The sequence below is a fragment of the Galleria mellonella genome, unplaced genomic scaffold, assembly GCF_026898425.1.
Source record: "Galleria mellonella isolate WM207_F2 unplaced genomic scaffold, CSIRO_AGI_GalMel_v1 utg352, whole genome shotgun sequence".
In the NCBI taxonomy this organism is placed as follows: domain Eukaryota; kingdom Metazoa; phylum Arthropoda; class Insecta; order Lepidoptera; family Pyralidae; genus Galleria; species Galleria mellonella.
The window spans coordinates 6,971,736-6,991,809 of record NW_026442084.1 but is presented as its reverse complement, the minus strand read 5'-3'; the positions used below and the strand labels follow the sequence as shown (position 1 = coordinate 6,991,809).

Below are 20,074 nucleotides of genomic sequence, written 5' to 3'. Positions count from 1 at the left end.
AATCATAAAATATTAAAACAGCCATGAGAAACGACAGTTGCGGGCGTTGAGAAATTTTATTATTTTGTTATTGTCTTGGGGTATTTTTTTCATTGTATAATTATAATTTGTGGTTTGAGTTATGGTTTTTTTTTCAATTATTAGTTACTTATTACAGTTTAATGATTTAATGAGTATTAAAAGAATATTTTTTAGTAATTACACTTACGTCATAATTATTGCGGTTTTTTAGAAATGTTTTTTGAAATATTTAGTTCAGGTTGTTTCTGTTTTTGAATACTAATTAAAAATTTTAGTTATTATGATAATGCTTTTATAAAAATAAAATTATGAGTGGTTTGATAACAACTTAAAATACTTAATTTTTTTTTTGCGATAACCTCCAAATTTTTATATATTTTTTTTTATTAAAGAATAGCATAGATTTTTTTATTCAAGTAATCTTAATTTTACGCAATTTGAATAAACATTTTTTATAATTCTACCGTCCGAATCGAAATGCAATGAATGTCGGTTGAGAAGAGTGGGCAAAAAACTCAGCATATGCCTTTTAAGCAAAAGTTTAACTACACAAATTGCATACAAATTACCAAATAATATTTATTTTATTATTTTATTCGAGTTGATAGATACATAATAATAATATCTATTCCATCTAATCCTGTATATTTTTTTTCTTTTTATCAATACGAAGTTTGTGACAGTCATTTTATCCATTTAAAAATTTTTTTGTTGTAAACTCAACTTTTTTTAAAGGACAAAACAGCTGAGTTTCTTGCCCGTTCTTCTTAGCTGAAATTTCATTTCGAACTGAACGGTAGACTTATAAAAAAACTTTATTACTATTCAAAAATACTTATAATTAAGTTTATTTGAATAAAAGTTATTATTTATTATGATTTTTAAATTTATATAAAGGTTTTTATAGTGTTTGTGCAAAATTTTATTCTATTTAATTAATTAATTCTTTTTATACAAATATATAGAAAACTTTAGTAAAATACACTAATTGCCTTGTTCTCAAACTAGAACACTCTGTATATGAGTAACCAGATGATGAACGAATATGTAGGGATACAGCCGTAGAATACCCAGAGGTACCTAAGTATTCTTCGTTCTTGATGTTTTAAAAAAGTTCCATTTCCTAAACATTTTTTTCATAAATATAGAAAATAGCAAATACATAGGAAAATCATAGAAAAAACCACATGAACATAAAAAATATAACCTGGATTATTATAAAACATTTAATTTGAAAATGAATAAGTTAAGATTATGTTTCACGAAAAGAAAGGTAAACTACTATGGAAACTTATGGAAACACGACCTAAACAGATAGAAAATGTAATGGATTATTGTAATATATATTTTCATAATGGAAAACGGAAAAGGAAAATGAGAATCACGCGTAAATGTATACATACAATGTTTTCAATTAACATAAAAGTAGATAACTTATATATATATAAGTTATCTACTTTTATACATTAAATACATTTTACATACATTTTAACATAAAAGTAGAATATATATATATATATATATTTATATTAGTTTTATAGTTATTTTTATACAAATTGATACGACATTTGATAAAGTTATATTAATTAAGAATGTTATTGTTGTAAGAAACGACAAAAATACCGTGAGTTCATTAATTTATTTATATATATATATATATATATATATATATATATATATATATATATATATATATATATATATATATATATAAACAACAAGAAGCAGTACACATTATATTTTAAGGGGCCAGGCGCGCAGTCAGGCTCGCTCCCGTCACAGCCGTTCAAGATTAAGGCTCCCGGATGGTCAATTAAACTGGTAGTTACACATCACAGATGTTTATAGCAACGTACTTAAAATTAACAAGTATTCGTACATAGTATGTTGGTTGGTCGTGTGGTCCCGGCATAGAATAGGCAACCCTCTTGTCCCGTGGGTGGCGTAAGAGTCGACTAAGGAAGGGCGAAGGATGGGCGTCCTCTTAGCTTCCCTCTTAAATCATCTCTAAAGCCTGAGTACGGTTGTCAATTCGCCTGCCAAGTGTGGCAACTACTGGCAAAGGCGAGGCTTAAGTTCGTCAACCCTTGATTTTTAAATAAGTGATAATAGAATTGTTACCCCTTTCCTTTTCTGTGGTCGTCGGAAAGCCAGCAGCGTTTCTCTTAAAACACCATAGCGATTACTTGAATAACAGACGTGCATGGTGTTAGTCGACTTTTTAATGACCTTATAATTTTAGATATTATACATAATGTTGCGTTGGTTTAGTCATTTGGAGAGGATGGATGAAAGAAGAATTACGAAAGAGATATGTCGAGCAAGAATGAATGGAGATATCGGTAGGGGCCGCCCTAGACGGACGTATGTCGACCAAATAGGCGACGTGCTGAAGAAGGGCCAAATTAAAAATAAAGTGTATATATATATATATAATACAATAAATACGGTTCGTTATTTGATGATCCCATACCGATGTTACCATTTACGATTATTGGAATCTATCACAGTAATAATAAGTATATCTGTTACTATAAATACGCCTACTTTAATATATCATAGGTTTACACTCGAAGAATTAAACCACTACTACTACCAGAAGTTCCACAACCTACCATACTAGCCGCCAATCTCTGACTGCCATTTGTTATATATGTTATACATACATATATGTATATATATATATATATAAACCCTACCCAATGCAAAAAAACGACTCAATATTTTTTTTTATACAACTTAGAATGGCAAACAAGCTGACGGCCCACTTGATGGAACGTGGTAACCGTCGCCTATAGACATGAGCAGTACCATGCACATAACAGATAGGTTTGTCCGGAATATATATATATATATATATATATATATATATATATATATATATATATATATATATATATATATATAACAAGAAGAAGTCACACGGGGCCAAATCCGCGAAAAAAACTCACGGACAACAAGAGAGGTAGGGGCATTGTTTTTGAAGAATCCAACGCCCCTCTCGCGCCATACGAACTCGTGCCACACGAGCTTTGAGGCGTCTGAGCACATCGACGTAGAATTTTCCATCAACTGTCTGGCCTGGAGGGACGAATTCGTCGGAATGTGAAGTGGAAGGACGTCCTGAACGTGGGTCATCTTGAACGCTTTCTCGGCCCTCTCTGAATCTTTTTAGCCACTTGTGGACGGTTGGTTCCTTCACAGCATCATCCCCATAAACTGTTCTGAGATCGGCAAAAATTTCACGGCCATTCTTGCCGAGTTTCGAGAGAAACTTGATTACGACGCGCTGCTCTTCAACGGAAGCGGGCTCCATGCCGACGGGGTTTCGTTAAGAGGTAACTTCACAGATGGCGTGACAAGCCAGTTCGCACCGCACGGCGGTCAGACCAGAACTGAAGCATTGTTAGGGACATAAGGAAGGGGTCCTGCGCTTACCTGGCCTCCCCACTCCTCTTTCTCGCATTCCAGAACACTTTTATACGAACTTTCCGGACAGACCTCGTACTGTCTCGCCCATGATACCCCCCATGCGTTGCCATTCCTGAGGACTCAGGTGTTATTCCTCTGTACACAGTAAATTCACGCCATATCCCACCCTTCAAACCGAAACACAGCCATGCAAACACAACTGCTTCACGGTTGAAACACGAATGGAACAGAGGTACTCAAGCAATCGACTTTTGTACAAAGTCTCCCTCTGGTATATTACTAAAGATCTTGCATAAAATACAATGAACAAAATTCACAATAATCTTTTTAACCACCTTTTTAAAATTTATATATTAATAAATTTTTAAAATTTCTATAAATTGTAAAAATACAACTTAAAAAAGAATAATTTTGTGTACAATAAAGAAAGAATAAAGAGTACAACGAATAAAATGGTATCGCAATAAAATACTTAGAAATGCAATTAGGACATCTGAAGTCTAATTTTTTAATGGGAAACAAGATGAATGTCAGAAATGAAACGCATTTGTCATTTCTCTCGAGTGCGGCGCCATTATTTTGTCGTGATCTCCTCTGACGCTGAGGTTTCATGGCATTGTTCTGTTTCTTTTGATATGTATGGGATTGTATTCGGCTGTTTTCTATCTGCCGTGTCGTTGGCTGATAACAATGCGGTGGATTTATTTTTACCCGTTTTGTTTGAGTGGTTTTTGACCGACTTCTAAATAGGAGGAGGCTCTCGACACGTGCCACCTCGTAACTGTGTCATTTGTATGACGATTTGGATGTTTTTGTGGTTTGTATGAGTGAACCGACTTCAAAAAAAGGAGGTTTTCAACTCGTGTTATCTCGTTACTGTGTGGTTTATGAAACAATTTGGATTTTTTTTTATTTCAATAGATATACTTTCAGATTTCAGAATACAATACTTTCAAATTATCTCAAAATTGGTTGCTTTTTAATTAAAATTTACTGGTTTTGTCACAATTAAAGTAGTTTTTTTTAAACAAAATCTTAAATTATTACGTTAACTATTTGCTAGATGCTAACCCGTGGATTTGGGGGGAAAGGGATTGTTAGCAATGGAGTTTGACATCCCCATTGCTAGCAATATGCCTTATTAGGTCGACCTCCACGTGGTTCCTCCTGGAAACCATCGTGAACAATTCTTGTTGAATTCGTCACGATGGGCTAACTGACCTGCTTCATCCTCACCTATCATTCTTCACTGGTGCCCCGCCGGTGTATACCGATAGCGCGGGTGGGGTTACCATTCCATTATCATCCATTAAAAAAAAACCCGTGGATTTGCCTATGTAAGTTCTCTCATCAGTAATATTACAAATTTGAAAGTGTTTGTTACTCTTTTTTTTAATGAGATGATAATGGGATGGTAAATCAGTCTTCGCGGGGGGAAGGGATTGTTAGTAATGGGGTCTAATGAACCCATTGCTAGCAATACACCCTATCAGGTCGATCACCACGTGGTTCCCCCTGGAAACCATCGTGAATATTTCTTGTTAAATTCGTCACGATGGGCTAACTGATCTGCTTCATTTTTATCTATCATCTCTCACTAGTGTCCCGCCAGTGTATACTGATACCGCAGGCGGGGTTACCATTCCATTATCGTCCATTAAAAAAAAAGAAGTTTCGTGACAAATTTCTAAGTATTAATCACGGAAGAGGGAATTGCGTGGAGGTCGACTTGACAGGGTATATTGCTAGTAATGGGACTGCTTGTCCCCATTACAATTCCTTCTTTCCCCAGTATTTATTAATTACATTTTGGTGAACATATAGGGAAATTGGTACATATTTAAAAAAAAAAACATACTTTTTTTAAATTGACAAATATGGGCGAGGCTTCTAGTATTCAAATTTAGAATAATCCATTTATCACGACTGTTCGCTTTTTGAATTGAAATAAAGAACACAAATGCGTTGAGCCGAGGTCACGCGATGCCCGTTATAATTTGACCCGTCCCGTATGCTCTTCTCTTGTTTGCTGTGGAATTGTGCGGAGGGAGTGGGAGGCCTAGTAACGTGGTTCATTGTGGGCGTCCAACCGACCTACATAGTTTAATTATTGCGGAGATGCGACCAGCAGGCGCCGTGGAGGCCCTGTTGTGGGCGAGGGCGTACAGTCACCGAGATAATTTTCAATGAGTCTTTATATGAAGGAATTCAATTATTTTCGATGGTATTTTATTTTTTATTTATTTATTTAAACTTTAATGCACAGTAAAATTCTATGTACATTTGGCGGACTTAACACCGGACGGTGTTCTCTACCAGTCAACCATTGGGTAAACCGAGAAATACGTAGGCGGTGCATTTTTAAACAGAGGAAAAATAAAGCAATACTTGATAAATTTATATAATATAAATATACATATAATATATTAATTAAATAAATATATACATACAATCTGTATCTATACAATGGTAACTATATATTTTTTTATTTCATTTCTTATTATTGTGACTAAAGATATATTATTATAATATACTGGTTATTTTGTATTATGTTGAATTATAGGTGTCACTAGCGTCGACTTTCATCTGATAAATAGTTAAATAACCTTTAATAGGAGCATGCATAGTTTATTTACCCGTCTCTACGTATTTTCATAGAATAGACAAGGATAGAAGAAATTTTTATCTGAATACATTTTGAAATTACGAGTCTTATCTAATATATTGGATATGGAAACTTTATTTAACATTATTTTAAAATAAATAAATAAATAATTGCCTTGAAGAGATCGCTTTTAGCGATAAGGTCGCCTATTATTTTCACATTGTGATTATTTCTTGTAATTGTTTACATTTATAATAAGTTTACTATTGTAATCTTTTGGAGGTAACAATAAAGAGTATCTATCTATCTAATTATCGTTGTAAAAATAAAATTCATAACAAAATTACACTAAGACTTGTGTGGCTGACTGTACAAGATGCGCTTGCGCACTGAATCAGCACCGTGTTCTTCACAGCTGTTGGATATGCGTGGGGTTCAATTAGGGGTCAGAAGGTTAAAATTCATTATGGTCAACCTATTATTTGCATGCTGTAACGCATTGCATACTAAGGACTATTTAATGTTCGTAATATTGTTTGTTTATTTATTTATCGTACCTTACGTAGAAAAACACTTTAAGAACACACTGTATAAATAGCTTCTAAAAAAATATTATTATTCAGTTAAATACTTTATACACTATAGATGTAACATTAATTCATTTTTTATGTTTTTTTTTTTTTTTATTATTTTCTTTTAAAAAAAGAACAGTTTAAAAAACAACATACAATTATAATAATACTTGATTGTATGTAATAAATGTTGCATGCCTGCATTATAAGTCGAATATATGATTGCTATTATTTAATTATATGATATTTTGTACACAGCATTGATGCATTATAAAAATATATAAATATGCCGTGTGGTCCCGGCATAGAATGAGCCACCTTTTCCTTTCCCGTGTGTGTCGTTAAAGGCGACTAATGGAATTTAATGATTGAGGAATGGATAGCGGCGCCCCTCTTAAAACATTTCCAAAGTTTGCCAAACGTGGCAATTGTTACCAAACCCTCCTTACGTGGCAGGTATATGTTCAGGAGTAAAGATAAACAGCTGATATGATGATGATGATGATGATTATTGTTATTATTATTGGTACAGAAAAATTTAAAGAATGTTACTGAAGGTAAATAGAAATGCTGGGGATTGTTAGTAAAGGAGTTGGACAGCCCCATTGCTAGCAATATGCCCTATTAGGTCGACCTCCACGTGGTTCCCCCTGGAAACCATCGTGAACAATTCTTGTTGTATTCGTCACGATGGGCCAACTGACCTGCTTCATCCTCACCTATCATCCCTCACTGGTGCCCCGTCAGCGTATCCCGATAGCGCAGGCGGGGTTACCATTCCATTATCATGCATTAAAAAAAATAGAATTGCTTTGATTTTGTTAACACAGACTTTTACATAATACATACACATATCTGTCACGCCTGTCTCCCATTAGGGTAGGCAGAAACAACTGAACGCCAAATGCTTCGATTCAAACAAACCTCTTTCGCTTCTTCCACATTCATCAATCTTTTCATACACGCTCGCCGGTTACGGGGTACTTTTAATTTGGCCCTTCTTCAGCACGTCGCCTATTTGGTCGACATACGTCCGTCTAGGGCGGCCCCTACCGATATCTCCATTCATTCTTGCTCGATATATCTCTTTCGTAATTCTTCTTTCATCTATTCAATCCAAATGGCCAAACCAACGTAAAATTTCTTTTTCGACTTTTGTCACTACATCGTCTTTTTATACAACATGATTTCTAAATTATTAGCACCTTTTTAATTGGTGAAAATATTTATTTGGGTATGATATTTTTTTGATTTAATCTATAATTTTTTTAAAAAACTACATACAACGGGTATACTGTTATCTGGATGTTTATTGTACTTGTAGTCGAAATTTCCTTTTATAATAGTAAACAGTACCAATGTCTAGACAACAACGGATTCAGCTGTTCAGTTAGTATAGGTTTAATTTTTTTTTTATTAATTTTTTTTTTATGCAACTTCGAATGGCAAACAAGCTGACGACCCATCCGATGGACAGTGGTAACCGTCGCCTATAGACATGAGCAGTACCATGGACATAACAGAGTATACTGCTTCGCCCATGATACCCCCCATGCGTTGCCATTCCTGAGGACTCAGGTGTTATTCCTCTGTACCCTGTAAATTCACGCCATATCCCACCCTTCAAACCGAAACACAGCCATGCAAACACTAATTGCTTCACAGTAGAAACACGAATAAAATAAATATTATTTTTTGTAAAAAAATCTCTTCAAGGAACTGCAAAATATCGGCCATGTTTATTCCATAATTATGTTCGTCATTTGAATTTCCATATTACGTTATGTAGTTTGAACAGTAAGCTAATTATGAATATACAATGTGTGTAATTAACGAATTTTTACCATGTTTATTTGTTTACCGAACTCGCCTTTATTTTATGAGTCACGGCCAAGAGGTACGGGTGAAATGCGGGTACTATGACGAGTTGAGGGCAAACATATTTGTTTGCTCCCTTTGTCGTTTTACTCGGACACCACTATGGAAACTCACTTGAAAGTCACTTCGACAACTTGCTTGTATTTCTTCATCATCATCATCATAAGGTTTTACCAGTAGTTGCCATTCTTGGCAAGTGGATTGGCAAGCGCAGTTAGGCTTTGGTGATGTACGAAGAGGGACGCTGCTACACACAGGTAATAAGTTACGGTGGAATAAAAAAAAATCGTTGACAAATCCTGAAAATAGTATATAAACAAACGGTATACGCTGGGGGGAAAGGGATTGTTAGTAATGGAGACTGAGAATCCCATTGCCAGCAATATACCCAACCAGGTCGACCTCCTCGCGGTTCCCCCTGGAAACTATCATTGTTAATTCCTGATGAATTCATCATGATGGGCTAACTGGCCTGTTTTCATTCTCATCTATCACCCTTCACTGATGCTCCGCCAGTGTATCCCGTTAGCGCAGGCGGGGTTACCATACCATTTTCACCCATCAAAAAAAAAAAAACGGTATACGCTACGAGTAGCATAAAAATGGATTATTTGCTGTCCTATAAAAAAAATATATTTTATCAACTTTAGATTTTTGTATTCGACTGTACCAGCGCCTGCGCATGAGTCAGCGCGCGCGTGTCCTGTTTATTCTGCACAGCTGTTGGACGCGTGGGGTTCCGTCCGTGCGCCGACGAAATTGAATCGTTTATCGTATTAAACTAGTACAAACTGGCGGCTTCCCTTGCGTTTGTATCTAATGAAATGATGATGTGTGATTAATTAGTAGTTTTTGTAATTCGGGATTTTTTAATCATCATCATCATCATCATATCAGCCTATAACTATCACTGTTAAATATAAACCAATCATCATCGTCATTTCAGCCATTATCCGTCCACTGCTGGACATAAACTCCCCCATAGATCGCCATAAAGAACTGTTCTGAACCACCTGCATCCACTGACTCCCTGCAATGCATATCAGGTCGTCACTCCATCTAGTGGGGGCACGTCCTACACTGCGTTTGCCCGTACGCGGCGACCTTTCAAAAACCTTTCTTTCCCATCGGCTGTCGGTTCTTCGAGCTATATGACCAGCCACTTAAGCTTGTTTATCCTTCGGGCTATGTCGGTTATTTTGGTCCTTTTACGGATATTCTCGTTTCGGATTGTATCACGCAAAGAGACTCCAAGCATAGCCCTCTCCATAGCCCGCTGAATAATTAGAAAGCTAAAATAAGCCAATATTTAATAATAGTTGCCATGCTTGGCAGGTGGATTGGCAATCGCAGTTGGTTTTTTAAGTTAGAATGTAAACGAACAATTGAAAAAAGAAAACAAACTGACAAATTGTTTTAGTGTTTGCGTTATTATCGAGGAAGAATATAGATTATGTAACATCACGCTATGGCCTATAGGAGCGGAGCAACAATAAAAAAATGTTTTAAAAAAGGAGAAATTTAATCCTTTTAGAGTTTCCGTTGCAGACGAAGTTGCGCGGATCAGCTATACTATGAGTATATGTGTATGGTATTTGATATACCTTTACCAGAGATAGATAGATAGATTCTTTATTGTTTCCTCCAAAAGACTACAATACAAACAAATTACAAGAAATAATCACAGTGGAAAACAAATGGGTGACCTTATCACTAAAAGCGATCTCTTCCAGGCAACCCTCGGATGGAGAGAAGTAATTATAAGCAATTTGAAATTAAATTAATTAATTAAATTAAAATAATCGATTCCATAATTTGATTGGTCAAGTTTTAGATAGACAGAATGTTTCCAAACAAATGCCCCGAAAAATAATAAAAAAAAAAAACAAAAAGCGGAAGAGACTGTAAACACTTGAATACTCGGTGTAAAAAAAAAACAAGGTGTCAGCTAATTGTTACCAGTCCGTTTCTTTGGAATGTTTTCCGATACTCCATCTAGACATGTTTGGTCAATGTAACGTTGGATGTATGTGTGAACTGGCTATCACACATACAATCAATACTTGAACTCAGTAACACCTGAACCTATTAACTGTGTAAGGGCATCCTTCCTCCGCGCCCAAACGGATGCCCATTGTTCATGTCTAACTGTCCGTTCGTCTGTGACGAGACATCTCCACAATAACCATTATAATTAACGAATGTCACAGACGACTAATTTCTGGGGAACTATATAAAATATATATATATAAAATCGTACGAAGTATAAATATCTATCCTATATATTGTTACAAGAATCATGGTCACTGCGTATTGTCAGAGAGATGAGATCGTTGGTATTGGGGATTCGCCACATTGCTAGCAATATTCTGTGTCAGATCGACCTCCTCGTGGTTCCCCCTGGAAACCATTGTGATTGATTTATTATTAAATTCGTCACGGTGGGCCAACTGACCTGCTTCATCCTCACCTATCATCTGTCCCTGGTACCCAGTGTATAACGAGAGAGCAGGTGGGGTTACCATTCCATTATCGTCCATTTAAAAACTATTAATCCATTAAAACTGTCCACTGCTAAACATAAGCGTCCTTCTTATGGGATTTTGCCAGTAGCTGCCACGCTTGGCAGGCGGATTGGCAATCGCAGTCAGGTTTTAGAGATGTTTTAAGAGGGACGCTGCTGTTCATCCCTCGCCCCTCCATAGTCCCCTCTTACGACACCCACGGGAAAGCAAGTTGTGGCCTATTCTATGCCGGGACCCCACGGCCATATTTTTTTATGTAACAAAATATATGTAACAAACAATTATCTTTATTCCAATAATGATTTCATTTGGTTTATGCGGGCACGGTCAATAAATGGGGGAAGTGTTGCGGTGGTGGGGGAGGGGGAGGGAGGGGTCGTTATCACTCAGTTGATAATCAACATCCCCTCCGAGATACTTCACGTGTTGACGTTATTGTAGGGTGCACGTGGCCTGTGATAATGAAGGACTTTTTTTTATATTTATTTATTTACAAGAAACATTTACCATGTTTCTTGTATAGATGTAACAATAAGTATAAGTTCTCATGTTTCGCCACAATTAGGCATGCAAATATTAAAACTTAAAAAGAATAAATGTTAAATAAGTCATTAAAATTCTAAATGTTATATAAAAAAAATACATCAAAAATGTCAGACACTTGTCAGCAATAAAAAAGAAAGAAATGTCACTGTCAAATCATGGAATATTGATAACAGCTGTATTGTAACACGATAGGTAATTCAAGTAGGTTGTTTACCTTTTATATTTCAACTAGAGGGAGACTTTGTACAAAAGTCGTTTGCTTGGACACCTCTGTCCCATTCGTGTTTCCGTCAACCGTGAAGCAGTTGTGTTTGCATCGCTGTGTTTCAGTTTGAAGGGTGGGATATGGTAGTGAATTTACAGGATACAGAGCAATAACACCTGAGTTCTCAGGAATGGCAACGCGTGGGGGGTATCAAGGACGAAACAGTATACTCTGTTATGTCCATGGTACTGCTCATATCTATAGGCGACGGTTACCACTCTCCATTAGGTGGGTCGTCAGCTTGTTTGCCATTCTAAGTAGCATATTTTTTTTTTTACTTTAATCCAATGTGTATTGTTTCTTATAATCACTGTGTCTAATTTAATTTGTTTTCATGGTAAAATCATGTCTATCGATGATTCTAAGAACAATTTTTAGATCGTATACATTGATTGATAATGACATTAATGGAAATCATCAGTTTTGAATTTTAAAGTATTACCTTTTTATTTAACTAAACTTTGTTTAAAAAAGTGAAGCAAAAGGTACAATTAAAAAGCAAAACAAAAGAATAGAGAGAAAAAACAGAGTTATTAACAAAAAAAAAAAGTCGTCTAAAAATATGATTGGCTCAGTTCTGCCAACTCGATTGAAGTGCTCGCCACATCTATGTCTGGCTTCATCCCTACTTTCTCCATATAAATAAAATGTTTTCAATATGTCATCTCCATATCTTATTGAGTAAACCGAGAAGGGTTTTTGCTGTTATTATATTATTGAAATTACTTTATTTCATGCGGTATTTTGTTCGACCCAAGAATTATGCTGCAATATACAAAAACAGTATTGGATTTGCAATTTGTTTCGCTAAAGATACCACTGCTGTTTTCATATTTTTTATTAAGGACTCTTAATGTATTTTTTAGCAAAATACTTTAGATAACCGTTTATTTTGTTTTAGTTTTTGTTAATTTTAGTTATTACTAGCTTTTAACCTACTACCGTAGGTGGCGGAAACCACCAACAAATGCATTCCCAAAGAGGGTTGACGTCAAGCAGGTGGCCGGTCGTAAAACTAAAAACCAAATCTTTTTGTAATATGGATAAAATCATATTACGCCGACCCCAAATGATTGGGACAAGGGTAGGAAGATGATGATGACTAGCTTTTACCATTAGATAACCGTTTATTTTTTACTTTGTTGGATTTTGAACAATTTTTATTTATTACTAGCATTTACCAGCAATTTTGTTCATGTAACCGAGATGTGGTTACTGATCGAGATAAAAATAGCTTACATCAATTTCACAATTAAAGCTCTATAATATAAGAAACAAACAGACTCACTTTCACAAGGGCTGCTGCCCTTTTACTGTCCCAGTATAGAATGGACCAGGCTTCCATTCTCGTGGGTGCCGTAAGAGGCGACTAAGAGAACATAATGGTTAAGAGGTGAGCAGCAGGGTCGCTCTAAGGATATCACCTTTACCACAGAGAGACTTTGTACAAAAGTCGTTTGCTTGGGTACCTCTGTCTCATTCGTGTTTCTACCGCAAAGCAGTTGTATTTGCATGGCTGTGTTTCGGTTTGAAGGGTGGGATATGGCAGTGAATTTACAGGATACAGAGGAATAACACCTGAGTTCTTAAGAATGGCATACGTGGGCGGTATCATGGGTGGAACAGTATACTCTGTTATGTCCATGGTACTGCTCAAGTCTATAGGCGACGGTTACCACTTTCCATCAGGTGGATCCAGTCAGCATGTTTGCCATTCTAAGTTGCATAAAAAAAATAAGTTCATCTTCTTATTTTTATTCTATATATCTATATACATACATACATACATATATATATATATATATATATATATATATATATATATATATATATATATATATATATATATATATATAAGTAAATTAATGAACTCACGGTATTTTTGTCGTTTCTTATAATAACATTCTTAATTAATATAACTTTATCAAATGTCGTATCAATTTGTATAAAAATAAGTATATAACTAATATATATATATAATAGAAACTGTCGCTAACGATGCCAATTATTAGCAGGAAACAAAAGTTGAAAGTTCATTTCTTACTCGTATATTATTAAGTCCACAGTTCAATAAGGTTATCGCTGACATATATTTTTTTTTAATTTCCTTAATGCATTAAGGAAATTTAAAAAAAATATATACTTACCTAATCGTGTTATAATAATAACATAGTGTTAAAAAAAACAGAATTCTATTATGATATAATCAGTTATTTTAATCTAAAAACTGGCTACCTCTGTCCCATTCGTGTTTCTACCGTGAAGCAGCTGTGTTTGCATGGCTGTGTTTCGATTTGAAGGGTGGTATATGGCGTGAATTTACTGGGTACAGAGGAATAACACATGAGTCCTCAGGAATGGCAACGCATGGGGCGTATCATGGGCGTAACAGTATACTCTGTTATGTCCATGGTACTGCTCATGTCTATAGGTCACGGTTACCACTTTCCATCAGGTGGGCCGTCAGCTTGTTTGCCATTCTAAGTTGTATAAAAAAGAAAAAAAAAGGACCACTGAATTGATTTTAATAAAATTTCTGTGGGATTCATGGGACATACTTACAGGTATGTCCTTTAAGATAAAAAAAAAAGAATTTTCCATTTCGGTTTAGAACTGATGAAGTTGTGAAGTAACAAGTTGTGGGTGACCATGGGCGGCGGTAGTCACTTACCATCAGGTGAGCCGCATGCTCGTTTGCCCCCCGTGTTGTAAAAAAAAACATCCATAAAAAAATACAACCGAATTGAGAACTTCTTGTTTTTGAAGTCGGTTAAAGAATGAAATAAGTTTTTGTTTAACATATTTTGTTTTTGATGGGTGAAAATGGGTGTTCGTTCGAACTCATTCCATAATTAGAATGTTCGTGGGAGAAAACATAATTGAAACCGCATTGTGCGCGACCGTCTAGGTTCTAGGGTGAACTCCCTGTCGATGGCGAGTCGTACGATGGTAGGAAGTGGCCGTGGGCATCATACAGAACAATTTCATTTAAACGAATTATATTTATTATAAACGTAAATAAGTCGAAAATTGAATTATAACTTTTTGGTACGAAGTCGGGTAAGGTTTATTTTAAATTTATAATTAAAGATTAGAATTTTGTCCGTCCGATTAACATTATTTAAATCAAATGTAAAGATGCAAATAATTTAAAAAGAGAGAGAGTTCAGTTTCAACGAAATTAGCATGGGACCATTTTGAAAGTAAACCCTTGAAATTAAAAAGGGTGTCTCAGAGAAAGCGGTGCTTATATAAATATATTTATGATTCCCTAAGTCATATATTTTAAAAGTAGATGGTTTAATTGGATTATATAATTTTTTACGCAGCTTGGAATGCTGAAAACAATTTTTTTGGTGGGATGGGAATAGAATGGCAACCCCGCTAGAAAGGCACTAGTGAGCAATGAAAGATGAGAATGAAGACAGATTAGCGCATCGTAATTTATTCACTAGGCATGATGTTTTTAGGAGAAACCGCGTGAAGGTCGAGCTGTTAGAGTGTATTGTTAGCAATGAAGTCAATTGATCCTTATTACTAACAATCCTTTTTTTTTAACGTCTGGAAAATGCTTTTTGCAGACCCATACACCTTGTGGGAGGTGAATGGGTACTGTGGGAATCCCCAAAAGGCAGGGGTTTACCCACCAAAAACCAGACGATATACCCTCGAGGTGCCATATGTCGGAGACATAGTACCTTTAAAACAGTCTTTTTATGTATTTTAAGACATGTTAAAATCTCCGCTCTTGTCGGATGGGCACTAGCAAATTCTGAAATGTTCCGTTGAACCATTGTCACAATTGCAACATAGAAAGAGTCATACCTTTACACGTTCTCTGTCTATGGTATCTGACACTATGCTAATGCGGTGTTTGAGAATTTCATGATACAACACTCTTATCAGTCTCTTACGTCATACATGAAGATAACTATGCATACAATGAGATACGTTGATCGCATTATAAACTACGTTGTGAAAATATTCAAATACATTCCGTTATGTTCTTAAAAGAGTTCAAAAGAAGTACGAATAATCGCACCATAACCCAGGTTTTTTTTTATACAACTTAGAATGGCAAACAAGCTGACGGCTCACCTGATGGAAAGTGGTAACCGTCGCCTATAGACATGAGCAGTACCATGGACATAACAGAGTATACTGTTTAGCCCATGATACCCCCCATGCGTTGCCATTCCTGAGGACTTAAATGTTATTTCTCTGTACCCAGTAAATTCACTGCCATATCCCACCCTTCAAACCGAAACACAGCCATGCAAACACAACTGCTTCACGGTTGAAACACGAATGTGACAGAGGTACCCAAGCAATCGACTTTTGTACAAAGTCTTCCTCTGGTAACGGTAGGTAGCGGTAGGGGGGGAGGGGGGTTGTTAGTAATGCGGACTGTCAGCTACATTGTTAGCAATAAACCTTAACAGATAGACCTCCACGTAGTTTCCACCAGTATATGTTTTTTTATGAGTGATGATGGAATGGTGACTCTGCCGGTCTCTATCGGTATACATTTGCTGGGTACCAGGTGAGGATAAAAAGGGCAGGTTAGTTAGCCCATCGTGACGAATTCAACGATAAATTAGTCACGGTTTTCAGGTCGATCTAGTAAGGTATATGAAAGCGATGGGACTAATTTCCCCATTACTAACAATCCCGTCCCCTCAACTTATACCGCTAGTGGGGAAAGGAATTGTTAGTAATGGAGACTGAGAATCCTATTGCTAGCAATATACCCAACCAGGTCGACCTCATCGCGGTTCTCCCTGGAAACTATCATGGTTAATTCCTGTTGAATTCATCATGATGGGCTAACTGACCTGTTTTCATTCTGATCTATCACCCTTCACTGGTGCTCCGTCAGCGTATCCCGTTAGCGCAGGCGGGGTTACCATACCATTTTCACCCATAAAAAAAAACATACCGCTAGCGCAGGCGGAGTTACCATTTCTTCAATCATTAAAAGAAACCATTGAGAATAGGGAGAAAGGGATTGTTAGTAATGGGGCTTAAGAGATCCATTGCCATATCCCTATTAGGCCGACCTCCACGCGGTTCACCCTAAAAACCATTGTGACTAAGTCTTGAATTTATTTTCTGTGGGTATTTTCGATTGATCCCATTCATAGACCATATTGTTCCTGTATTTGTTCAGGAAGGTGTGATCACGTAGAATAGAATAGAATAGAATAGAAAATATATATTGCTACAGAAAATACATATATAACAAGTGTTTCATATTAGAAAGAACGAAATAAATATTTATTTAGTGCTTAATTTCACAGATAATAATAATAAAAAAAAGAACATTTAGCAATAAACAAAAATAAAAAGAACAAGCACCAAAATGGCGTCACTCAGCTATTGCCATGTTCTTTCGAAAAATTTTTTATGCTACTTAGAATGACAAACAAGCTGACAGCCCACCTGATGGAAAGTGATAACCGTCGCCTATAAACATAAGCAGTATCATAGACATAACAGAGTATACTGTTTCGCCCATGATACCCCCCATGCGTTGCCATTCCTAAGGACTCAGATGTTATTCCTCTGTACCCTGTAAATTCACTGCCATATCCCACCCTTCAAACCGAAACACAGCCATGCAAACAACTGCTTCACAGTAGATACACGAATGGGACAGAAGTGCTTAAGCAAACGACTTTTGTACAAAGTCTTCCTCTGGTGGAACATAGGGGACTGGCTCAGCTGATGCTGTGAGTGTCCCAGTGCTGGTTTTCAACCAGTCCCTTGCTTAACAAAATACGACATAAATACAAATGGGTACAGCTGCCATTGCCTCTTACAAGAAATACTTCTTTACAAGTGATGCAATTGTAAAAAAAAATACTGACAATAAATTAACGGCGTAAAAACACATTTTTCCTACAACCGGTCAGTTCTTTTGGTATAATACATAAAAATACAGCGGAAAATCTACCCGCAATATAAATACGTCCAGTTTCATTGTTATTTCCGTATGTTTTATTCATTACTCATGAGGGAGGACGTATAAATAAAACGGTCAAGCGCGAACCGCCACACCCAGTTGCCGTGTTCTATAATTTACACCGTTAAACATTGAAAATGGCTATATAAATGTACCCAATTAAAGGGATGTTTTTTGTATCAGCAAGATAGGTTTTACATTCGATTTTTTTGTGTATTTATGTTACGAAATATCGTCGCATATTTTGAACCGATTTTATTTATTCTCTTTGCAGTCTATGGGGTTTATGCCCGTGTTGGTTTTATAATAATTTTGTCACTATTGAATTTGCTAATTCTTGTAAATTGGAATTGTATTATAATTTATTACTTTATTATTCTACTTCTTTTGGCTATATGGTCCTGGCATAAAATGGGCCGCGACTTCCATTCCCGTGGGTGTCGTAAGAGATGACTAAAATAATTTACCAGAGGGAGACTTTGCACAAAAGTCGATTGCTTGGGTACCTCTGTCCCATTCGTGTTTCAACCGTGAAGCAGTTGTGTTTCATGGCTGTGTTTCGGCTTGAAGGGTGGGATATGGCGTGAATTTACTGGGTACAGAGGAATAATACCTGAGTCCTCAGGAATGGCAACGCACGGGGGGTATCATGAACGAAACAGCATACTCTGTTATGTCCATGGTACTGCTCATGTCTATAGACGACGGTTACCACTTTCCATCAGGTGAGCCGTCAGCTTGTTTCCCATTCTAAGTTGTATAAAAAAAAAAAAAAAAACTTAACGCTCGAAGAATGGGCAATAGTGTCCTTCTTAAAACATCACCAAGTCTTAATTTCGGTTGCCAACCCGTCTGCTAAGCATGGAAACTACTGGTAAAACCACCACAATAGGGGGAGACCTATGTCCAGCGGTGAACAATTAACGGCTATTAAATTTCATATTATAATTTTATTTATTTATTTATTTATTTAATTCTTTATTGTACACACCAGTTATAAGTTTATGACAGAAGACATCAAATGTACAAAGGCGAGCTTATCTCTAATAGAGTTTTCTTCCAACAAACCCAAAGTATTTACAGTTTACAGCATGAGGTTCTTCAAAAGAGGGGGTAATAAGGTTTCTTCAGGGTCGGCAACGCGCGCGTAATGCCTCTGGTATTGCAGGCGTTCATAGGCTACGGTAATCGATTACAATCACGTGAGCCGTATGCTTGCCACCTAAGTGGTATAAAAAAATAGTTTTTATATATATTAAATGATATATATATATATATATATATATATATATATATATATATATATATATATATATATATATATATATATATATATATATATATATATATATATATATATATATATATATCATATATATATATATATATATATATATATATATAATTACGCAAATGTGAAAACGATTCATGGCTTAACATATATATAAATTAGATTATGTATTGATTGTCATTCAGCTGTACGTTTTCCAAAAAAATAAATAAATATCTTTTTATTTAAAATACATATCACTAGATGGCGCTGTATATATATATATATATATATATATATATATATATATATATATATATATATATATATATATATGCATTGGAAAATAATCGTAAATTGTAAAGCTTATTTGTCATACATACGAAAACAAAAAGATCTCTATTTTCCTTTATCCTCTAACTATGTATGTGTGACGTATGGAATGACTAATAGTAGTCGAGAATAGTTATTGATCGCTATATTATTGTGCAATACCTACTGTGTCGGGGAGAAAGGGATTGTTAGTAATGGAGACTGAGAATCTCATTGCTAGCAATATACCCAACCAGGTCAACCTCCTCCCGGTTTCCCCTGGTTCTATCATGGTTGATTCCTGATGAATTCATCATGATGGGCTAACTGGCCTGTTTTCATTCTCATCTATCACCCTACACTGGTGCTCCGCCAGCGTATACCGATAACACAGGCGGGGTTTACCATACCATTTTCACGCATAAAAAAAAATACGTCCAGTAGTTTTAATGTGAAAGACAAGCAACGACGTCTTCAAAAAATTTATAATAATGCTAGGAAATAATTTTTTATTTTTATTTTTTTTATTATTATTTCAGTCATTAATTGTCCACTGTTTTTGTTTTTGTAGGTGATAATGAAATAGTGACCCCACCCGTGCTATCGGTATACACCGGCGGGGTACCAGTGAAGGATGATAGGTGAGGATGAAGCAGGTCAGTTAGCCCATCGTGACGAATTCA

The 20,074-nt window shown here is 35.8% G+C and overlaps 1 long non-coding RNA gene across 1 annotated transcript in view; it reads left to right on the top strand.

Moving 5' to 3' along the window:
- Window positions 1–20,074, top strand: part of LOC128201133 (uncharacterized) — a 65,947-nt gene that overhangs the window by 472 nt on the left and 45,401 nt on the right. The window lies entirely within an intron of this gene.